Source organism: Camelus bactrianus, chromosome 4, assembly GCF_048773025.1.
Source record: "Camelus bactrianus isolate YW-2024 breed Bactrian camel chromosome 4, ASM4877302v1, whole genome shotgun sequence".
In the NCBI taxonomy this organism is placed as follows: Eukaryota; Metazoa; Chordata; class Mammalia; order Artiodactyla; family Camelidae; genus Camelus; species Camelus bactrianus.
In genome coordinates, this window is record NC_133542.1 from 54,747,516 (window position 1) to 54,772,547 (window position 25,032).

Sequence of the window (25,032 nt, forward strand, 5' to 3'; positions counted from 1 at the left end):
CTGGGTGCTCCGGAGAGCATGGCACATGCAACCCCACGAAAGAACAAGGCCCGCCTTGGGAGTGTTGAGATACTTGATACAATTGCATCTTTACCCCGCAGTCCAGATGAGTCTGAACACCGCAAGTTTGAGAACCCCTGCTTTAAAGCGCACCCAACTGTTCACAGCTGAAGACTCCCCCAGCTTTGCTCCTTCAGTAAAGCAGACATTTAAAAACTTCATACACGTTACTCATCACACTGACCCTATGGAAATGCACTTAAAAAGAAGCATAACCCTATATCCTTGGCTTTCAATGCCTATAAGCTTCTTGAAAGGAGGGCTAAAGAATTTATCTAATTATTCTTTCTAAATGAAGGGAATTCCTTTCCTGAGACAAATGGTGGCACCTGGGGTTGGGATAATGTTTCTCCTTGACACCCACAAATGAACAGTCAATTAATAATGAATGCACATACACAAATATTACTGCTTGGAGCTGTTTTCTTTTTTTTTATTTTTGAGAGGGGGCATTATATATGTTCCTGAACGTTAAGATGTTTATATCCCTTTGCCTAATTCATGTATAAACCTCATGCCTTAAAACTACATAAAGAAAGACTCAGTGAGGAACAGTGGCCCCATCTTCAGTAACAGTAATAAAAATAATGACATCCATTTATTACATAACTTCTCTGTGCCCAGCTCTATACTGTGTGCTTATATGCTTGACCCAATTCTGTCTTCAGAACAACCCTATGTGGTCATTCCCATTTTAGAGATGTGGAAACTGAGGCCCCAGGGAGTTTAAATAATTTTTGCCTGCAGCTAGTGGAAGTCAGAACAGGAATCCAGGTGGTTCCTTTCCACACACTTACCTCTGCCTCGCCAATTCCCTTATTCCCCAGCTCCAAAATCCTCCCCAGGGAGTGAGTTTCTGGCCCCTTCAGCTTCTATGGTGGGAGCTGAGTTTCCGGCAAGGAAGTTGGGGAGGAGAGGAATGGTTGTTAGGAATTGGGGCGGCCACGGCCCCTCCATGTCATGTGGGACAAGGCTGAAGATCCCAGACATGTTTACTCCTGAGGGGAAACAGGGCAAGATTACTCTCCCCAAACATCCTAAGTCACTCCCATGAGTGCGTTAGGAGGGAAATCTAGGACCTGGGTGGAGAATTCAATTACAGTCTTCTAACACCAGCAATCAAGAGGATGAGCTGAACAGCGGGGAGGGGACTTAAGGTGCTCAGGCGCAGGAGAGAAGGTGGCACTTCGCGGGGAAGAGGAAGCGCTCCGGCCTCAGACATGCCTGGGTTGATGGAGCTCTCCCATGTCTGAGTGCTACACCTGGGACAGCTGAGTTAAACTTCCCATCTCTCTGCCCTCGTTATGAATTAAGCCCAGTAACACCTACCCTGCGGGATGGGAACACATATTCAGAGCCGCCAGAGAGCAATGGAGTAATAATACTATAATCACTGCCATAGACTGGACATCTCTCTTAGCACAGCTGTTTTAGATTCAAGCATCCAATAGAAAGGGTGGAGTAACTGCATTATCTGTAAAGAGTCCACCAGGGTAAAGACCTTTTTTAACCTCAATCTCCCCAAATGTGAACAGTTTTCTTCGTGACGCCAGAACAACACTTTGGAGAGCAGCACTGATTGGAGGGCGGGGGTAGGATTTCACAGGAACTTCTTCCTCTCTGCGTGCCGCGTTGTGGGAGGGGTCGGAGAGGCTCCCATATTATGTATATTTCACCTCCAATAAGGGATCGGGTTACTCTGACGTAACCGCAGGGAGCCTGTTATTTACCCTCGATCCCTGTAAAATTCTCACTACTGAGTTTACAGTTGATTGATTGTTCACTCCACATACTATAATTGCTTCATTAGAGGCTTCAGATGGTTCATTGTGTTGGCAACTTCCTGTAAAACTGTCTGCACAATCAGGGCCAGACACATGCCACTTGAGTCATCAGGAATTGAAGCGTTTGTTTGTTTGTTTGTGTGTGTGTGTTTGTTTTCAAAAGGCAGCATATTACACGGGATTTAATCCCGAGGCTGGGTGCGATCCCGCCAGCTGAGGGGCAGCACAGAGGCAAACAGATCCCTCCCTCAGTGATCTCAGCCGCTGCAGGGCGTATATTACCAGCCATTTATTAATGACTCCCTGATTTCCAGCTCCAGCCCCCACGTCTCTCAGGAACTTCAGAACGAGATAGCGAAGTTCCTCAAGATAGCCCCCACCCTCGCTTGGATTATCCCACAGGCATCTCCAGCTCAGCATCCCTGATACTGAGTTTCTCATCCCCACTGCATCCTCACGCCCCTGAGCCCGGTATCCTCTCCCAGCTCCCAGCTAGCAGAGAGCATCCCATGCATGCAGTGGGATGTACCATCTCCACTGACCGCCCACAAGGCCTCCCTTCCCCGCGTGCTTACATCCAGTCACCAAGCCCAGTGAATTCCTCCTTCCACTCCTGTTTTCTCCTCATTAGGGCCACTCCTCCATTTCCATGGTCACTTCCTTGGCCTAAGCTTCCACTGTTTCTTCCACAGACTACATCAACCGCCTCTTTTACTCAAGCTCCCTCCAGGCCACAGGAGCAGAGCCATCTTTTAAAACTCAAGTCTGATTACATCACTCCCGTATTTACAGCCCTTTAAAAACTTTTCAAAGTCCTTAAGGAAAAAAATCTTCACTGACTGGGTTACACCTGATCGTACTTTTTCCTCAGCACCTGGTGTTCCTCCCCCCTTTTTTCTTTAAAAAAAAAAAAAATCCTTATTTCTCAGAACCCTCCTTGCTCCCTGATGTCAGGGGCCATGTCTCTTCCTCACCACCGATGAACGCCGTGGCCAGCAGGCTGCCATCCGCAGAGCAGGGGCTGAGGACATATCCGCTGACCTGTGGCCGTGAAGGAACACGCGGGGGTCTTCCCATTAGCCGGCTTTTCAGCCCTGTTCCAAATAGTGTCAGGGGTCTCTGGCTGTCCTCTCTAGAGCTGTCACAGTCCCTGTCCCTCCCTACCTCCTTTACCCTACTTTCTCTTTCACTTGCTGCCGTCTGACCAAGCGCACACTTTCCCCACGTGTCCTATTTATCGTCTTACCCCCAAGGCAGTGTGCGCTACATGCAGCTAGGGACTTCTGCTTTGTTCACGGCTGGAAACCCAGAACCTAGAAGGCTCAAAGGCACAAGGTAAAAAGCTAACCAAATATTTCATCCATCCATTTGTGTGTCTAAGTCATTCACGAACACCCAGCACAAAGGAGATTCTCAAAAAATAAAAGCTTGGATGAATCAAGTTTCTCCTGAGATCTTCCACTTCGGGGTTTGTGGGAAATCTCATTTTCCATGGAGCCTGCGTGGGGCGGAAACAGGCCCTTGCCTTTCTCTCTGGGCTCCCTGTTAAGGGTTGATCTGCGCTGAGATCAGGCGTGAACTCCTGACCCTGCTCCTTCTGGAACGCCGGGCTGGAGGCTCTCAGGGAGAAGCAGGACGTGACGGGGGCAGCAGATGGAGCCGGGGACAGCGTGGTGAGGAAAGCACGGAATCCTGGCAGGAGAGGGGAAAGGTGTGTGCCAGGGCCCCTGGGCCGGCTGGCAGGGGAGGACGGGCTTCTTGTTAAGTTAATTGAGGTAATTTTTGCTGCCACCTTTTGGATAGTAACAAAATTCTCCTCTACCAGCTCCCGATCGTACCTCTGACTCCTGCCACGTTCCATTGTACAGAGATAGTGCTCTATATTTAGCTCCATTTATTTAGCTACTCCTTAAAATTTTGTCACATAAAAAATAATTATAGGATTTCTCTGACAGACTGCAATACATGGAATGCACCAAATTACAGGTATAATTTGGAGACCCAACTGGGATCGCCAAATAATGTTGACAGCAGTGGCCTGATTCCAGAGTCGTCCACGTGGCGGCTGGAGAGACTTTGTTCCTTAGGTCCCTCTCCTTAATCTGCATTTGGAGCCAAAAAAAAAAAAAAAAAAAGTCAAAGGAACCAGAAGAAATTGAAAGAAGTGGTCCACAGGCCAAGGGATGGATGGACTCTGGGGAAGTCCAGCCTTCCTCCTGCTTGGCAGAGCTGGGAAGACCACCGGGCCCCCAGAACATCAGATGTGCTCTCCCTGAGAGCAGAGGAAGTTAGGCTGAACACCCTCTGCCTTTCCACCCCGCCAAGAGCCTGACCTACGTGACCTCTAGGAGAGAAGTGCTTTCTTTCTTCCCTTAAAAAAAGGAAAAAAATTGTTTTGGATTTCCTGTGACTGAAAGCTGCAGAAACCAAAGTCAATCTCCCAGGAGGAAAAGAATGGATCCCTGTGGGAAGTGAAGACCCCACTTGGCAGAGCCCTGGTGGACATAAATCCACCGGGAGACGAATAATTCTGTTTCTGATTCATTCCACAAAATGGTACTGTGTTCCGACTTTGGCACAGTCCCTGGGGAATCAGAGGAACAAGGGAAATCCATTCAGCCTAAAACCTTCAGAGATGCCACAGAAGAAGAGCCCGGGAGGGGCAGAGGGAACCCAGGGAGTGATGCCGACGAGAGTGGTGGGGCCCAGAGGCAGGGAACTGGGGAGGAGGATGGTGGCACCCTGCTGGTGATCAGTGACGTCGGTGGACTTCCCCCCTAAATCAGACTTTTCCTCGCAGATGATTCTTCACGGCTTTCTGGGAGGCGTAAAGGGCTCTCTGGCCACATACATTTCCCTAGGGTGCTGGGTAGAGTCTAGGGTCCAGGGCTGTTACTAACCCTTCCAAGCTTAAGCCTGCCACCCCTGGTGGCTCGAAGCACCTCCAGCATTAAGACAGCCAGCTGGTCCATTTGGAAGAGGTCGTCTTGGCTTTTTGCTCTGTGTTTGTCAGGGCAGGGAAGTGACTTGTCTTAGGTCACAGAGCAAGGCGGTGGCCACGCCGTGACAAGGAACCGGCTCTCCGTGTCTCAGTCCAGGGCTAAAGCAAGTCCTGGGCTAGTTTAGTGGGAAGAGCCCTGGCTTTGGAGCCAGATATTCTGAGACTAGAATCCAGGCCCTGCCACACAGGCTGTCTCAAAGCCACTGTTTCTTCATCTGTAAGGTGGGCGTGGTCATCCCTGCTGGCCCTGTGAGCTTATCAGGATCAAGTGAGCCAGCCTGAGGGAAAGTGCTCTGTAAACTGTAAAGCACTGAGCAAATACTGCTCATTGTCATATTTCTTCACATGACTCAGGCCTCAAAGGGGCCCATCCTGCCCACTCCAGCCCTAAACAGAACAGCGTGATGTGGACAGGAATGGTGGCTGGGTGACTGTGTCCCTGTACCTTCCCGCCAGCCATCCCTCCCTCTTCCCCTTCGTCTCCCCACAACCGGGCCTGGGTAGAGGGAGCAGCAAAGCCATCCACCTTCTCCGTGGCTCCAGGGCCCTGTCTGGGCAAAAATCTTGGGCATTGGATCAGTTCTTTCCTGCCGGCATGAACATCTCAACTGTCACCTCTCCTCCTTCCCGAGGGTTTAGGACATGCAGAGGATCCTTCCCCTGGACTGTCTGTCTCCCATGAAATCAGAGGTTACTTTGTGTCCTGAAAGGGGTACCAGCACCCCCAGACCCTTGGAGGGCCGGGACTGGGATGGCTGCTGCTTGGTGACTGGCCCCCAGATCTCCCCAGCAGGGGCCACTGCTTCTGCAGAGCCTGCGCCTAGAACCACCAGCCCCACTTTGAGAGGGGAGGGTGAGGGGAGGTTGCAGGAATCCAGAACCCGACATGATCACAAACTTGCTAGTGCCGAGGGAGCAGGGGGGACAGTCCTCCTAACCAGTGGCCACCTCTGAGTGCAATGTCCTGCACTAACTTAGGCACAAAATGAGTACTCACTGAGTCCTGACCTGCCTGCGTCAGGGGCTCCCCCAGGCACAGTCACACTGGTCCTCCAACGCCCGATGGGGAAGAAACTACTGCTCCTGTTTTACAAATGAGGAAATGAGAGTCCAGAAAGTTTGTGCAATCTGCCCTAGGTCAGGCAGCCAACAGCAACATGAATATTAGCAACAATGAGTGCATTTAACAAGCCCAACATTTTTGGTGTGCTTTCTCACCGGGACCCCACAATAGCCCGAGGGTGGTGATCAGCTCCCTGGCTTACAGATGAGAAGGCTGGAACGGAAGCCGTCAAGGCCTTGCCCGGTCACACAGCTGGCGAGTGGCAGAGCTACAATCAAATCCAGATTCACTCGTGGTCTCCTGCGCACATGGGCTGCCGCTGGATTTAGACCCACAGCTCTGGATGCTAAGCCCCATGCACATGCCTCCAGCCATTCGGAGCTCTCTCTGCAGAATCACCAAGGGAGCTTTTCCAAACTGGGTTCTCGGGCTCCAGCCCTGCAGATTTGGGCTCAGTGGATCTGCGCAGCGGCCATGGCTGTGTTTACAGATGCACCCAGGTACTCCCAGTTCTCCCACCACTGCCTCCCGAATCATCAACATCTCTAACAGGAGAACCTGCCAGCCTCCCTCTTCCATCCTCAACTTCTGTCTTCACCTCCACCGCTGACAGCCTCTCTTCACTGTAAATACAGGGGCCATTTTTGGTGCTCACCTCCATCCACCTCTCAGGAGCAGCCAGCACCAGTGACCACTCCTCCTTCCTCAAACTCTCTCCATAGCATCCCTTTTCTCATGGGTTTCCTGCCACACTCTGGCCTCTCCCCCTTGGCCTCGCATCAACTTCTCGGTCTCCTATCCCTTTAATCTCACTGTTCCCGGAACTCTGCACTCAGCTGTCTTCTTTTGACCTTTACCTTGCCCTGAGCAACCTTATCCACCCCATGGCCTCAGTTACCACTGGTGTGTGGATGACACACGTCACCTGCCTGGAGCTCCCCTAGGCACCAAGGGGTGGAGGCTAAAATGCCTCTTGATGGCATCCACCTGGCTGGCTGTCCCTCCACAAACAAAGTGGCATGTCTGTGATGGAACATGCCATCTTCACCTGCTCCTCCTGGTGCCTCATCTCTGCAAGGGACCATTCACGGGTCACTAAAGGCATGGAACAGCTGCTGTGTAGGGTGGGGATACATTCCCCAACTCCCTCTGTGTCCTGTTGTTACCAAGTTCTAGAGATTTCTAGCTTCTAAGTCTCTCAGGAGCACCCCAGCTCTCCATCTGCATGGCCACCGTCCCAGTTTTTCCTGTCTCCAGAGCTCTGCTGCATGACTCTGGTGACTTCCTGGCCAGGCTCTCATCCACACAACCCACCCTCCACCCAAAAGCCAATCAATCAGGCCATGCCACTTCCCTTCTAAATCCCATTAAGTATTTCCCTCGGACCTTCAGCACAAAACCCAAGCCTTTTATCTCCCTCCCGAAGCACTTCCTGAGGGGCCAGACTTTCTAGACACATCTGCTAAAACTCCCCAGCTAACAGCCCATCTCTGCTCCAGGCACTTAGACCCGCACACCGTGCTGGGAAAGCTTCCCGGTGTTTCAATATCTCTGCACATGCTGCTCCCTCCGGCAGGAAGATGACCTCCTTCCCTATGTTTATCCTTCAAGGATCCCTAAGGAGGCACCTCCTCTAGAAGCCCCCTCTGACCACTGGCCTTAGGTAGGTGCCCCCCGTCACCTGACTCAGCAGCTCCTGCTCACCTCCTTCCCAGCACTTAGCACCAACCCTGGAACTATCACTGCCTGTCCGCCTCTCCCACTGGACCACACGCAGCCTCCTGTCTCCTTCAGCTTCCACTCTCCTGGGCCCAGGATGATGCCAGTGGCACTTAATAAATGTCTGTCAACTGATATGATCCAAATAATAACCTGCACCAAACATTTATTGAGGACTTAGACTGCCAGGCACCATGCTAGGCACACGCTGTGTGTCATTTAACTCATACAACAACCGTTGATGGTAACTAATTCTTATTCCCATTTTACAGGCAAGGAAACTGAGGCACAGGGATGTTAAGTAATTTGTCCAGGGTCACATGTTTAGTCAGTGACACGGTGGACACCAGAGCCCACAGCCTCATGAATAAATGAGTAAATGAATGAGAAACAGTGACTCAGGAGGCAGAGTGACTAGAACTTCTGCCCAGAATTTAGAGGGGACCACATTCCAGTGGTAATAGTAACCATGTGATCCTGAGTAAAAGTTACTGGGAAATGAACTCTGAATTCACCATGGGAAAGGGAAGACCATTAGCTCTTTAAAACTAACCAGCCAGACTCATAGACATAGAAAACACACTTACGGTTACCAAGGGGGAATGGGGAAGGAGTGGAGGGATAAACTGGGAGTTTGAGCTTAGCAGATACTAACTACTGTATATAAAATAGATAAACAACAAGGTCCTACTGCATAGCCCAGGGAACTATATTCAATACTTTGTAATGGCCTGTAATGAAAAAGAATATGAAAAGGAACATATATAACTGAATCACTAGGCTGTGCACCAGAAATTAACACGACATTATAACCGACTATACTTCAATAAAAATTTTTTTTAATTAAAAAAAATATAAAACTAACAAGCCATCCCACAACTCTGAGGGCCTGAAGTAACCACATTCATAAGAAAAATGAGGGGAGAAAGGTTTTCCTCATTAGTCTCCCCGCTGGCCAGCCCAACCCTCCGTCCTGTTCAGGCTCCCAGTCCACTGAGCAATCTCCAGCATCACGTTGCTTCCCTGGCAGCTGGAAGAACCACAAACCCCATCGCTCCTTTCCATCACCCCCAATTCCAGGCTATGCCAGGCACACACGAGGGCAGAGAATGGTTTGAAATCTGTATGCGGGAGAGGCTGGGAAGGCTGAAGAAAGCAATTTTTGTTTCACGTCTTTCCTTTGTATAATGTTGTATCCTCTGACAAGTCCGCATAATACAGCTGAACTTCACCAATTGCTGCCTTAAGAGAAAACAGTGAAGACCTATCTTTAATGTCAAATGAACAATGGGCAACCTTCCAGAGGAGGAAAATGACTCGCTTTGAAAGAGCTGGCGAAGAAAAGTGCAAAATGTTCCAGCTTAACGTGGGGCGGGGGGAGAAAGTCAGCAGCTGTGTGTCGGCACGTCAGCTCCCGGCTGTAAGACCAGGGCAGCCTCCACCAGCCTTCTCTGTTGGCTGGGCCCACGGGCTGAGGAGGAAGCCTCCCGGCTTGAGTGGGGACCAACAGTGAGTGTCTATTCCTTGGGAATGCTGAGCCAGCTCCCTTCAGCCCAGGGGCGTCTGTGGGTAGATGTATACATGAATGTAGGGCTCTCCCTTCAAAGACAAGGGACCCCTGAAAGTGTGTGTGGGAACCTCAGCCCCTGGTTCTCCATCTTCTGCCAGAGCTTTCTGTCTGCCGCCCATCCTCTGCACAAGTGGCCACTCTCCACTAGGCTTTGAGATCGAGGTAGATTCTGACCAAACTTGCCACCGAGCCTGGGTGGACTAAACACTCTTTAAATGACTGTAACCCTTTAGGCTTTTCCCGTGAGATGGGAAGCATCCCGGGCTGCCTCTCCAGATTCAGATTTCATCCCTGCCACCTTATTTCTGATACTTTGGCCACATCAGGCTTCCTGTAATGTCCTGGTTGTGCAGTTTCATGTGGTCCTGTTCTCAGCCCCAGTGCCTTTGCACATGCTGTTCCCTCTGTCTGAAACGACTCCTGGAAAGTCCTTGAAGGCTTAGAGCAAATATTTCCTCCTTCTGGAGTCCCATCTGATCTCCCCAGTGAGTTGGCCACTCCTCTCCTTTGAGCCACAGGCTACCTCTATCATAGCAGACATTACCCTTTATGAAACTTATCAATTTACATGATGTCTCCTCCCTTAGGTGATGACTGTTTCAGGAGAAGGGGCTTTGTCTTATTCATATATACATGCATATATCCATATACACACACATATATGAATTCACATATACATTCAATACATGCCCTGGTCCTAGCTCAAGGTCTGGCATATATATAGTATGTGCTCAATAAACGCTTATTAGATTAGAAGGTCTGAAACTCAGCTTCTCAGTCCTGGCTGCAAATTAGGATGATCTGAGGAGTTCAAAACAAAACAAAATAATGACAGCACCCGTCTCACCTTGGGACTCCAGACCAACCGAGGCAGAGACTCTGGGGGTGGGGCTCAGCCATTTGGGCTTTTATGGGCCCTCTAGGTGAATCCAATATAAGTTTCCTGTGTCTAGAAACTTAGGGCTGAAAGACATATTTAATCCCCCTCCTCCCACCAAACACATGATAGACGGTGGTGATGAAAGAAAAAGCTAGCTACGATGAAAAGCTCCATCTTAGAGGAGGAGAGGAGGGGAGACAGCATCTTGTGATCGCGAGGTGTGGCATTTACACTAATGCGCGTACAGGTGGGGGTAACAGCACAGCGGACAGAGACAACCAGGACGCCTTTGCCCTGTGACGCAGGGGGTGCCTTGGCCGGCCAGTCTGGCCTCCCCTGCTTCTCCCTGGAACTCCCTTGCCTGCTGATCCTGTGGCCATAGCTAAGAGGGCTGCTGGGCAGCTTTCCCTTCTCAGGGCTGCTCACTTCCTCCTAGTGACTTCATGGAGCTGAAGCTGCCCTAGGAGTTGATCACTCTGTTACAGATAATCATTGGTCAGGCTTTGCATTTCTCAGGCATCACGATGTCCTGAAACCTTAATAAGCTCCTGGTTGATTTGCATCCAGCCAAATCTAAAGTCAGAGTTATGGATCCTTGAATCCAGACCACTGTCTGAAGGTTCCTGTCCCTTAGCAGCAGGGGTTCCTGTCCTATCCACTGTGCTGAGGATACACTGGGGTGGAGGAGTGGGGAGGGGCAAGGCTAAAATTCATTTTGCTTCCTGGCTACATCCCAGAGGGCAGCTTTTTATACTGTGGAAGAAAGGAGATGTTGGAAAGTGTTGGGATATCATGCCACCTCTAGGTTCCAATCTTTTCTCCCTCTGTGTTTTCTTTTCAGCCTCCCTTCACTGCACTTATGCTAAATTTACCTTGGGATAGAGAACTCAGCTTTTCCAACTCTCAGCCCCCTGGACAGCTGATGGAGACAGGGTGGGCTCTGTCTCCTTCCAACACAGCTTGCTTCATCCTTATAGGACAGTACCGAAGGCCTTATGAAGTAGCCAATCCTCTCCAATATAATTCTAGTTTCTATCCCTAGAGCATAGTTTGAGTCTCAAGATAGCACATGTGACAGTTCAGCCCAGCTGCTATGTAAGACAGCGCTGGGATTTCCAACTTCCCAGCCAAGAACAGAGGAATTCTTGGTGCTCTGTACCCCACTATGATTCAGCCAGTTCTACTTCTTAGGCTGTCGCTTAGAAAATCCCACTCGCAGAAGCTAATGTTGTTATTATTTAGCACCTACTTCATTGTAAGGGAAAGAAACCCACCTTCCGATGGCTAAAGCAAAAAAGGAGAACATATTGACTCACCTGAATGGGCAGTCCAAATTTTCTGCTCTCTTTAGATGTGGCTGGATCTAAGGCAGGAAATTGTGCCATCAACCTACTATTTCTTGTGCTCTCAAAACTGCAGCTCTGTTTTCCTTTGCATTGATGTCACTCTCTACCAGTAGCCCAAACCAAAACAAAGCACCGCTTTTCCAGTCATTCCAGGAGAAGTTCCATTGCTGGCTTCCATTAGCCTAAAGTGGGTCATGTGCCCATCAATCACTGTGGCTAGAGAGGACGTAATACAATAATTGACTATGTGCCCAAAGAACTGACTTTGGAGCCAAGTCCAAAGTCCAATAATTGACTATGGAGCCAAGAAGTGACAATCAGTCCAACCTGAAACACACTGTCTGAGCCTGGAAAGATGTTAGCCCAAGAGAAAAGAGTGGATCTGTTAGCAGAAGAGATGGTGGATGGGCAAACCACAGATCATTTTAAGGACCATGACTGTTTGCACTGACTCTTGTGTCCCCAGAGCTCAGGACAATGCCCGCCACATAAGGCCTGCTCTACCAATATCTGTTGAATGAGTAAACAAATAAATGATGAATTCAGAGACTATCTCTACATTCCAATCACTCTGTGGGGAAGCCCAATGGGAGATGAGCTCTTCAAAAGCTCCCATGAGCCATAGTAGAAAGCCTGATTTTAATGACCTCTGGATTTGCCTAATTGGAGAAATAATCCTCTTCTCCGACCAGGGAGCCTTCTTCCCAACACTGTCACCAGAAGGGAAATCTGGCAACGTGTCCCCAAATTTAAAAATACAACAGAAAATTCGCTGAAGCAGCCAAGTTATATATTCATTCTTTCTTTAAGTCATTCATTCCACAAACATTAACTAAGAACCTCTTACATGTTAGCTACTATGCTAGGTACTAGGATATAGGCATAAAAGATCATTAAACTCTTACTTGAAGAAGCTCAAGCCTAATGGAGAGACCAGAAAGTCATCAAAAAAGCCGAGACGGCTTACAGAGTAAAAGATGATGGGCCTTGGAGTCTGACCTGGCTCCACCACTGAATTCTGGTGCACCACTGAATTACCTACCATATAACATCGAGGGAGTTATCACCCTCCTCAAGCTTCTTTTATTGTTATCAGTAAAATTAGTTATAATAACATCACTAACCTCATAGAGGTGTCATGTGAATTAAATGATAATATGTATGCACAGCACATGGCAAGAGCCTGGTAGAAATGGCACCTCTTCAACTGGAGGCCACTGAAGATTAGAGGAAAGAGAAATTCACTCTGTAGAAATCAAAGCAGGTCTGGTGACAGATGATTGGACAAAGAAGATGTGAAATATATATATATATACACACACACACACACACACATATATATAATTTATGTATATAAATATTATATATATATATTACTCAGCCATAAAAAAGAATGAAATAACACCATTTGCAGCAACGTGGATGGACCTAGAGATTAGTATACTAAGTGAAGTCAGACAGAGAAAGACAAATACCATATGATATTACTCATATGTGGAATCTAAAAAATGATACAAATGAACTTATTTACAGAACAGACTCACAGACAAAGAAAACAAACTTATGGTTACCAAAGGGAATGGTGGGGAGGGATAAGTTAGGAGTTTGGGATTAGCAGATACAAACTAACATATACAAACATGGATGAACAACCAAGTTCCACTATATAGCACAAGGAACTGTGTTCAATACCTTGTAATAACCAAAATAAAAAAAGAATATGAAAAATATATATATATAACCAAACTATTATGCTGTATACCAGAAACTAACACAATATCGTAAACCAACATACTTCAATAAAATAAAATAAAAAGAAGGTCTGATTGAAGAGGCAAGACTTGAGCTGGTTCTTAAGGATAAGCAGGCGATCACAAAGTAGAGGTTCTAAGGGGCACGTATTCTGGCAGAGGGAACAGTTTACGCCACGCTTTGAAAACCCAGAGAAAACTGGTACATTTACAGAGCAGCAGGTATGTCCAGATGCCTGTTGGTGGGATGGTGATGGGAGTGGAAAGGTATGAAATGCCAGCATCCGGGGACTCCTCTGTCCGATGGGGGAGCAAGGCACTGGGGAGTCCCTGCCCAGGAACCACACATCATCGGCGCCCCTAATCGGCCAGCCATTATCTCCCCCGTACACACATTAAGAGGGTGTCTTTCAGATGGACGGAGAAGTTGAGGGTCCATTTACAGTTCTTTCAAATGACTCACAATAAATCACAGTATTTATTATTCAGAATCTGGCTCGAATGAAGCAGAGATTGTAAGTTGGTGGTGGCGGGTGAGGGGAGTGGCTCGACTCCTAGGGGAAAGGTTGGGGGATTTAATGAGATAACACGCATAAAGCACACTGATCTCCCAGAGGTGATGCGCTGCAGCTCCCACTCAGGGGCTGAGAGAGCCGGGGAGATAATGTTTCTCTGTGGAAATGCTAGACTGCAGGAGCGCTGGACAGACGGAGCGGGGAAAGACTTGCTTCCTGAGCAGTTTCCCTCCTCAGCATCCCTGCTAGAACTATCACTACAGCAGAAACAAAGAAATGCCAGTTTTCCACTTAGGGGAGTGAGGTCCAGACACTCAGGCCTACGTGGCACCAGGGAAGAACTCGCCCTTCCCACCGTGAGCCATGTCGCGGGCCCACATCACCAGGCTGCCCGGGCTCGGGGGCCTGACACGCAGCCTTGCTCCTGAACCTTTCTCTCTCACCAGCCTCTGCCCCGTTTCCCAGCCTACTTCAGATGGCCAGCTGTGATCAAGGGAAAGAGGGCCAGGATCCAGGATTCCAAATTTCTGAGTAGCTGCTGAATGATGTCACAGGTCCCTCATGGGCGCAGAACATAAAAAGAATGTCTACACTTTAAAACCACCAGGATGGGTGGGGGGGGGGGAGGGCTGGGCTACCCTGTGAGAGGCGAGGTCATTACTCACTCCTCTCACCCTGCTCGGTGCCTTCTTTTCTCGGGACCATTCCCTCATCCCGACCCAGCATTATGCACAGACAGGAGAAGCCCCAGTCCCACGAGTGAAGGATTCTGGAGAGGCGTCCAAGAGGATGAAACAGTAAAGGAAAGGATACACAAAGAAGAGAGAACTTCAGTTCTCTTCAGGTGCTCACCCAAGGCCTGCCCCCCTTCCCCGTGACCCACTTTTATGTCCCTGATGACTCTTTTTGAACATGATCCATTTTAGAATTCCTTTTCCTTACACATTTACATTAGTTAGGATGGAGCTAACGACTGTAACCAACGAACTCCGAAATTTCAAAGGCTGAAATTTGTAAAAAGCTTTTTAAAAAAAATTCACGGTCAATGTGCGTTTTCCTTCAGTTGTGGGACGTGGGGCAGGGGGCATGGAGAGAGAGCACTGTGGACTCCATGTTTGTGTGCCCCTCACCCCCACCATTCATACACTGAAGCTCTGATCCCCAGTGTGATGGTGGTACTGTGACGCGGGCCTTTGGGAGGCAATTAGGTCCCGAGGGTGGAGCCCTCAAGAATGGGATTAATGCCCTCAGAAAAGACACACAAGTGAGATGCTCTCTCTCCACCACATGAGGACACAGCATGAGGGCATCAGTCTGCAAACCAGGAAGAGTTTTCTCACCAGGAACTGAACCAGCCAGCACCTTGATCATGGACTTTCTCCCATCCAGAACCATGAGAAATGAATTTCTGTTGTTTAAGCCACCTGGTCTAGGGTACTTTTGTTACAGCTGCCCAAGCTGACTGAGACAGAGGGGCTGGTGATCCACTCAGGAACTCAAGGTGCCAGGCTGTGCCGTCTTCATCAGGTGGCTTTCCATCTCACCCTGGGCGTCAGTATCTAGTCTGCAGCACGAGGGATTAAGCTTGAGAGGTTGTTGTGGGCCAGGCCTTGAAGGGAAGGACCCCTCATCCCAACCCTGGCACATTCCATTGGTGAGAATCAGTCCTGTGGCCCCCCCGTAACCACTGGAAGGTGGGAGAAGCCACGCTTCAGCAGCAGGAGCAGGAATCAGTAGGTTTGCTGAGCAGCTCACTGGTCGCCATGATGTGGGTCCACAAGGTCTTGATTACAGAACATTGTGGGAGAGTTTGGCTGGGAGGGTACAGGGGTGAGGTGCTGAGAGGAGGGCAGCAGCACTCACAGGTCCCCGTGAAATCAGCGGGAACCACCGAAGACCCAGGGAGGAAGGCTGGATGGATGCTCTAGTTCTGGAAACGCTGCTTGCAGGAGCCTCAGGAGCTGGGGGATTGGACACAGGGCCGAGGTCTCAGAGGCCTGGGCCGTGGGAAGCAGCACACGCTGACCCTGATAGTTCTGGGCAGAAGTGGCCATCAGGAAGACCAGCCACAAAGACAGGGGGACAAGCTTCCTGGGGATAAATACAGGAATTAAAGAGCTCCTTTTTGAGTATTCTAGGTCTTTGAGGAAGATGATAGATACATGGGAAGAGAAGAGGTCTTGTGAATAAAATATAAAATTTCTCTACGAGAGAAGGGAAGTGGCGTGGAAGTTGGTGAGTAATGTCACTGGGGTTCAGAAAAGAGCAGTGGGATTGCCTGGAAGAAGCAGGAGATGCAGAAGGAGAGAGTCAGATGACACTCTGGAATCTGAGTGGGAGCAGGGAGGATCCCAGACCCATGGCGGTCCTAAGGTGAGAGACGGTGGGCAGCCTTTGCTGGAGACGGCTGGGGCACGTGCAACTAGGGCTAAGGATGGAGGGCGCACACCAGGAATCCCTGGACAGTAGGCAGGAGTCACGGCCCAGGGCAGCAGAGACCCAAGAGGGGCATGGCTTGCAACTGGGCCACGGCTGACCTGGGTGGGACTTTGAGAAAACAGAGAGGGCAGCTGATCAGATGGAGCCTGGCCTGAGGGAGACAGTGGCCCCCGTTTTATGATTGGTGCATTTCACCGTAAGTAAATTATATCCCAATTTATATATATAAAAAAAAGGAATCAAAGCCCCTAAGGGCAATCTTTAAATGATGTAAATTACATAGAAAACCATCAACCATTTCCCCCAAATGAAGAGGTGTGTGTGTCACATGCACATTTTTTTTCAAGCATAAAGTATGAAGAAGATAAAATTACTTTTAAACAGGGGCACAAAAGGCTAACAGGTGAGCGAGCAACCATGACTATTTAAGAAAGACCCAAAACTCATAGAAACAAATTATCCCGCTGCTGTGTTACTGACATCAGGCGAATCTGAGCCGGCAAACGTTTCAGCTCAGGTTGGAGACGCCTGACAGAGAAGTAGACAGTTCGTTTCACTGGGAAAGGAAAAGGATGGATTCGACTCTGAAGGTTAAATTTCGATCGGGGAGCTGTAACAGCACTGTCAAATAATTATTATTGTTATTTTTTTTACAAATCTATTTCACTTTAAAAGAAGTTGGGAAGTTTCTGACTTAGTTTAAATGAGACCGCCGTTCTCCCAGGCCTGCCGGGCCACCTGAGGCAGGGTGTCCCGCTGAAAAAGTGCTGTGCTGAGTCATTAAAATGACAGCTCCCACTGAGAGAAATAACAGAGCCAGATTCTCGCAGCCGTGCTGCCTGCCGACGGAACAGGATGGGGAGGGAGGGGAGGAGAGCAGCTCATTTTTCCAGGCAGATCTGAAAGCTTCTTTTTTATTTCCACAGGCAATCTTAGTCAATATTTATCCAGCTATTCAAAGAGTTAGAACTAATCATTTATCTCTTTCTCCTTTTTTGTCATTTTTCTCTGCCTCTTTGGGCTACACTCAACTTGGACAAGCGAATCCTGGCCTCATCATTCCGGACTTCAAGATGTCAGAAACGAAATTTCTGGCTGAGGTTACGACGAAAGTTGTGACAGTTGGTGGAAGACCCCTGAAAAATAAGGTTCGCGCCCTCTCCTCCTGGCTGTTAATTCATAGAGTAGTATGCTTTATTAAATGTGATTTTTTCCCTAGAGTCTTTTGATTTTCATTTTTTCCCATGGTGCCGTTGTGGGGGGTCACTAAGCCAGTCCCTCTCTGATGCACAGCCTTCTCTGGTTTGGGACGTTAGAAGAGCTTCGCTGGGAGAAGATCTTGTTTGCCTTTGGTGTTTTGAGGTAGAGTGGGGTGCACAGCAGGTGTTGCCTTTAAGGACCAGGCCCCACCTTGCATTCCTGTAATTACTGAGTAACAGCCACGGAGGAGCCAAGCCCTTCCAACAAGCCTTTTGATGGGGGACACTGAACTGCCTGGTCAAAGTCCCCAAAGGACAAGAAGCCAGGTGGGTAAGAAGTCAAAGGTCAAGTTCCCCAGGAAACACTCAGAAAAGGGGGTTTGTGTGCAGCTGTTTTCTTGGGAAGAAGTGAAGGAAGCAGGTTGGGCAGAGTTGAAGGCAAAGTTGAAACTGGGATGCAGTTCCTGGGGACCCCAGGGGAGTCTGATGCCGAGGTGGCTCTTCAGAGATGTCCAAAGTTGAGGGGACAGGGCTGGGACTTTGCATCCCACATTGAACAGTGATTGGATGGAGGCTGTCCCCAGGGAGGGACCACCTTGGGAGAGGCAGCTCCCTTCAGCTAAGGACAGTGAGCAGGCAACACTCCCAGCAGCTGGGGAGTGAGCACCTCAGTTCTGAAGGGGGGACCCGAAAGGCACATCACAGCACGGACCACGCGCTGCTCTTTATGTATATGAACTTCACCACTGAAGCCCTTCCTGGACCCTGAGAAGTGGCTCCTCTACCATTTGCATATGGATTTATCACATGCACGATCCGCCCACATCCATTGTCTGGCTTCATGAAACGTAATAGAATGCTAGCTGGGAAAGAAAGCTGTTCTAATCCAGTCTCACTTTATAAACGGAGGAACTGAGGCCCAGAGAGTCAGACTAGTTTACTTAAGGCAGTAAAGTGCAGTCACGGCACAGCTAGGACAGGAAGCCTGGTCCTCTGACTTCCAACACCCCAGCCCTTTCCACGCTCCACGCACGCTGCCTCGGCCTCTGTTTTATTCTCCCTGGGGCCCCAGAGAGCTGGCAGGAAAGGCATCTTATATACGTGATAAATACGGAGAGTGACAGCAGAGCTCACAGAGCCAGAAAGTAGAAGTATTCCGACCCACGTCTGTTTGAGGACAAAAAGGGTGCTCTGTCAACCACACCACCCTGGGTGCCTCTCCCCGGGGGCCCCACCTCTGTTCAGTTCAGCTCAATGATCATTCCTGGAGCATCCGGACACTGTGCGAGACCCTGGTCATACAAAGATGAATTAGACACTACATCGGCTTTCAGTGAATTCACCCCACTTCAGTGGAAAAAAAAATAGAAAAGTACAGATCAGTTTGACGTCACTCTGGAAATGTTCTGCTAGAACTAAAGCATGCCATCAAGGTACAAAGGAGAACCCCAGCTCGGCCTGAGGGCTTCCTGGAGGAGGTAATGCCCAGAAGTATTCACATCTGAGTAAGAGACCCTCATTCCCCGAACTCAAGCCCATCTGATCTTCCCTAGCTCGGGGTGGGGGGTGACTCCACCATCTACTCAGGGGCTGGAGCTAGCCAGCCAGAAGAGGGGACCAGAGCCAGAGGTTCCCCCTTCACTCCACCTCCAACAACCCGCTGAGGATTTATGAGGCTTTCTCACCCCTCCCTGATTCCGGTCTTTGTCTAAGTTTTTATATCGTGTCTTCTTAACTGGATGCACAAAACCCGATTCTCTGCCCCCAATTTTTCCTTGCCTTTTCCGCCTGTGCCGTCCTTATACAGGACAAATATGACTCTGCCATGCCCTGTTAAAAATCCTCCCATGACCCCCACACAGCTTTCTCCTGAGATGAAGATCTTGACACTTCTATGACCTCAGATACTGTTCACCCGCCTAGAAAGGCAGCCGTTAACTGAATCCTCTTTTTCGCCTTGTAAACTCCTATTCTTTCTTCAGAACTCAGCTCAGAGACCCATCTCCTCCAGGAAGCTTTCCCTGATGGCCCAGTCTGATGTAGATGTCCCCACTGCACGCCGTGAGCCCTTACCACACGGCCCTGTACTCACTGGTCTAGCCACATGTCTTTCTCAGTAAGCTGTGAGCTCCTGGGAGGCAGGAGGTGGGGGGGTTGGAGAGGGTGGCACTAATTTGCACTGAATTCTAAACACCTGGCACTCAGAAGTCATCTCGTTAATGGAGGAAGAGAGGCAATTTCAGGGGATAGGAATAGCTTGAGCAGAGTCGTGATGGAGTGCAACAATGGTGCGTCTGGGGGTTCCGTTTGGCAAAAAGTATCACGATAATGCAAACAGGGGACAGCATACTTTTCCCCTAAAGGACCAGATAGTAGATATTTTAGGTTTTGCAGGACAAGAGGCTAAATTGAAGACACTGTGTTGGTACTTATGTAACCATTTAATATGTAACCATTCGGAAATAGAAGAACCATCCTTAACTTGGGTCTGATTTGTGAGTGGCAGATTTGACCCACAGGTTGTAGTTTGTCAACCATAAGATCCACAGTGATGGCCAAGGCTGGAAAGGTAAGCAGAAGCCTGATCACAAAGAGCCAGCTAACATGGCAGGTGGACGATCTAGGACTGATGCTATAATCAGAGGTGGGCCATCGCAGGGCTTTAGGCAGGGGAGCAAGTTGATGTGATCTGTATTTTATAAAGGCTTGACTGGCTGCAGTGCAGAAGGGACTCTAGACACCTGGACAAACCACACCCAGCCAGTCACCACTTTCTGACTCGGACATGCAAGCTTCTCAGAGGCATCTCTTTTGCCAAGTGAGGAATTCCTGGAGAAAGATGGTCCCCAAGAATGGTATCTCATATCTTCCTGCATGAACTGGGGGCCTTGGGTTTGACGAAACATCCCCAGGGGATAATTTTCTTCGTCCCTTCCAAGGAAAATGAATCGGGTCATTTAGAACCAACGGGACGGGACCCACCAAGAACATTCCTTGTGGATCTGCACACCCATTTCTGCCTGGGCTTCCTCATGACAATGGTTATTTATCTGACCTTGACTTCCACATCGGTCCAACTCCCACACTTAGTTCCAAAACAGGTCTTAAATCACTCAGGAGCCAAGCCAAGCCAGGCTGCAGGAGGAAGTAACCTTGGCCGTGCCTGTGTTTCAGCACACTCTACAGACATCAAAACAAAGGCAGGGTAAAATCAGATGAAGTCACCCTCAAACAACGAAAGCGAGATGTTGGCGTCTTCTTCAGGGACCAACCCAAATTAAGGTTGTACTGTCCACGGATAAGACAGGCAACTGAACCAGAAGATTTTCCAGGGGGGGAGATCTTAGTAGCTAAATCAGACGATGACAATTACTGGATATTATATAATTACACATGAATGAAATGGGTATCTGCTTTTGGGTGCCTATGTTGACTCATGAGACCACCCTTAGAATGATCAATTTAACACAGCCCTCGAGTGGTCATACCCACTTTTACTGCCTACATGAACTTTCCTCTACCCATTTTCCTCCAAGAAAGCAACCTTGAACCTGACTCTACTGACCAGCTGAGGTCACGGTGAGCATACTTCACCATTGCATTTCTGGTTCTACATTCTCACTCAATTTCCTTGGAGAGGAAATGTGTTTTAGGGCTGGTGTGAGATCCAAATTGTTGGCTCCAGGCTACAATGAGATCAAATTAGCCATTTCCGTGCTGAGTCTTCAGTGCAGCAACCCTGCCCCTCCCATCCCTCTACATGTGATTCAGGTAAAGTGGCTTCCTTAGGGTTCTGCAAAAATCCTCTGCAGATGTTACCCAGGAAGGACCAAGACTCCCCGAGGTGACCTAGAGAGCTTTTGGTTTTATGAGTTCTACTTAGAATAGAACCAACATGGAACCAAATCACTTGAGACGGGCCAACTTTGAAAGTTTTAAAATTATCTCAAGACAGCCATCATGAGAAGTACCTACAATTCCCCCAGAATAACTGGCCCAATATTCTGATAGCCAGGTATTTTAGATGAAATACTACAAGTTGCTGGGCTCCTAAGGACCTTATAGTCCAGACCCTCATATTTTAACATCTAATAACAAACTTTCAAAAGGCTATCCTGGGGTGAAGAATGCGATTGAGAGTTTGAGTAAAATGGAATCTTGTGTAAGATGCTGTGACTATAGCAAATGATCCTACCAAACCCTTGGCTACTTTGTGACCTACAGAGAATTCATTTGGTTTCTGCCATAGCAAGAACCCTCTGTGCATCTTTGAGGAGAGGACCTTGGCTGACAGGACACGTTTAGCTGGGGAGTCCTCCGAATCACAGGGCTCTGGGAGTTACAGGTATTACAGGACGTTTGTAAAGGATTATTTTTGGATTGCTAAACCACTTAGTGACCTATTTTGAGGTTATCTGGTTAAGACCAGGGAAAGGGGACGTTCCGGGAGTAACAGTAACCCAGGCACCCCACCAGCACCACCACCAGCCTTTCAAACCTTCTGAGAAGGGGTGAAGGCCTGTGACCAGGTATTCAAATTCAGCCATCACGAAATTCTACTAAGGCCTTATTTTATACAAAGAGGTCAGCCTTGAGGGCCTGGGGTTATATTTTATTAGGGCAAGAGTGAAAAGGAAAACCTACAACTCTATCAAAGGCCTTTATGTACGAGAGACCGGACACCCAACTCACAAATCAGAACTCTCAGCCTTCAAATAGGCAATCACTTGCAAGTTTGTGCAACAGGTGTAGAGGATGATTAGCCTGGCGGTTCAAAGTGGGAATCCAGTTTGGTTCACACGTCAAACGATGACCCAGCCACCTCCTGCTTGTACATCCATTGGCCAGGAGAAGCAAGGAGCCAGTGCACAGGAAATCCACGGCGGTGACCATCTCTTCTCCCATTATGCCAGGCTTGGCTCACCACCAAGGTCACCCAGATGACAGGAGAGAGATCACTTTTAGTATGTGTGTTCTCCACCAAAATTCACCAAATGAAGGGGAAATTCTGAAAGTAACTCACTGTGAGAAGGCCCTCAACCAGCAGAAGTCCAACAAAACACCAAAGTGGCAATGGTGAATGGACCCTTCACCTGCCCTCAATGAGGTAAGTGGCAAATATCTCAAGTCCCTCTAGCTGAACAGCTCTTGGCCTCTGCTTGGCAGACTCACCTGTGTTGGGCTATCAGGGGCTGTTCTCCTAACCAGCTCTCTGGACCCAAGCTAAGGCACCAAGAGAGCTTGGGATCATAACGTAACTGAGGGTCATGACCAAGAGCTCTGCTGGACGAAGGCACAGCCCTACAGACTGGCCAGGGCAGAAGAGCCCATTGCATGAGTGGGGTCATCACTTAGCTTTGCCACTTGGCCTTCCCACTGAATAAGTGTCATCAACACCCAACCTGTGACTCTAGACCTTGTACCACAAAAATCTCATCACCGCTGGAAGGCACCTCCCAAACTACACCACCACACACTCATAAACTCCCAGAGATTCTCGGGATGGGATAAAAGCTCACCTTTGAAGCTTAACAGGTTCACTGAGGTACCCTTGAGCTTGGGGTGGAGGAAATGGACACACCTTGATGCATCATTAACATGAGAAGGTAGGTGGAGAGCAGGGAAGTTCTGCTGACCTACGGTAATTGGTCAAGTATCTACCACATGGCAGACACTGTCTAAGTGCTTTGCAAGTGTGATGAAGTCATTTACACCTCCCAGCAATGAGACAAGGTACCTACTGTTTTCGTTTCTAATTTATATATAATAAAAAGTGAAGGAATTTGCAGATAGTAAGTGGTCCATTGGAGAATCGCCCCCAGGCTGCTGGCTCCTGCAGCCCTGCTTCTGGCCACACAGCGCCTGCTAGGACTGTATTTCATGCACTAGCGTTTAATCCTCCCAGGTATGTTAGAACTTTACCAGCCCCTTTTTATAGGTAAGAAGTTGTGCTTCAGAGAGGTTAAGCAATTTTTCCAAAAATCACAGCCAAGCAGGGACTTCAATCCCTGCCTCCAAGGCCTGCACTTTCCCCCAGGCAACACCCTCAGTTGGTTCATTTTCCAGAAGTTTTGAAACCTAAACCTGAGCAAAGAAGAGAGAGAAAGGGAGGAGGTGGGAGAGTAATTCAGAAGGGAGGGGGGGAAATGGACCTTTAGGGAACAATGAAATTAGTGAATATTTTTTTAATGGCGGTATGGGGATGGGGACCTCATGCATGCATGCTAGGCATGCGCTCTGCCACTGAGCTATACCCTCCCCCCTGAAGTATTTATTCTTCATGCATGTTTTAGATCGGAATTTATATCATGTGGGGTTGGGAACATAAAAATGTAATCTGTGATACTTGGATGGCAAATAAAATGTTCAAGCCTCGTTCATTTAAGGACATGAAAGCCTAAAGAGGACTGAAACAAACTAGGACAATTGAAAAAATAAACAACAATAAAAAAATAAGACTTAGGGGATTCAAAAATATAAGAGCATGTTTTCTGCTAATTTAGAAGAATCGTCATGGTTTCTCCTCTTTGGTTTTACAGGGCTCTGTAGCAGTTGAACACAATTAGCAGCTGACCATTGGGGAGAAAGGATTTTGGCCCCACTGCGCAGCCTCCCTGCCTCACCCACAAAGGTGGGCGCAACACTGCAGAGGGCGGCCGCCATTCATCAGCTGGGCTCGGCTGTTAGACTCGGCTTTTAGAGCCACCCCACGGGGAAGGGCAATTGTTCCTCCTGGTCCCAAGGGAAGACATCAGTTTGGCTGTGACAGTCCCCGAATCGCATGCATAATTGTTCCGAGGGAAGTATTATAGGACCAACAAAAAGAAATCTGTGCTGTATTATTTTGTAGGTTCCAACTGGTTGGATATAAAACAAAACAAAAAGAAATTACATACTTGATGCGAAATTAGAGCAGTTAACATTTCTATTTCTTTTAGACATTTTAATCTATTCCTCCACGAGGATAGCTAATGACTGTCTAAAAAGCTTTTGCCACTTTTCCAGTGCATTTTAAGATGCCCATTTTCTGTCGCTGGTTCTTCCAACAAACCATGTTCATTTTGTTCTTAGGATTTACTTCCAAGGATACAGTTTTTAGAGTAATTTAGGAATTATCCAAAGAATGATTAAAGGATTTGAGTCTTAATATAGCAGCATTAATTTATACTAAAGAGATCCTTCAAGAAAATTTTTTGAATCTTGGGTGGTGAGAAAAATCTTAGAAAAATTATCAAAGCCGTGGGCTTCAAAATGATGAATAATAAAAGAGATGGAGAGATGTAATGTAATCATTATAAAAGAAGTTTTCTCATATATAAATATGTATATATATATATATGCATGTTATATTTATATTAGTCAAATCCCCTTGACGGAGTTGTGCTAATATTTTTCCTCAAATACATTATATTTTTCCATCATCATGAGCAGGTACACGATGTGTACGCTGATCTGCAAGGAAGGATAATGTGCTTGATTGTGAATGTCTTTTCTATTTACAGTTCTATTCCTAAAGCTAATTAAGTTCTCGTTTGATCTCAGGCTTAATAATAAGAACTATTTGGGTTTCAAAAGTCATATTTAATATGAGAAAACCAGTCCTTTAAATGTTTCCTTGTGTTAGTGACTGCTGAATGAGCCAGATGGTCTTAATTAAACCGTCAACCTTGAGCAGAGAAGAGTACACTAAACCACAGTCAGTGAC

The 25,032-nt window shown here is 48.1% G+C and overlaps 1 long non-coding RNA gene across 1 annotated transcript in view; it reads right to left on the reverse strand.

Moving 5' to 3' along the window:
* Window positions 1-25,032, reverse strand: part of LOC123612847 (uncharacterized) — a 204,745-nt gene that overhangs the window by 17,458 nt on the left and 162,255 nt on the right. The window lies entirely within an intron of this gene.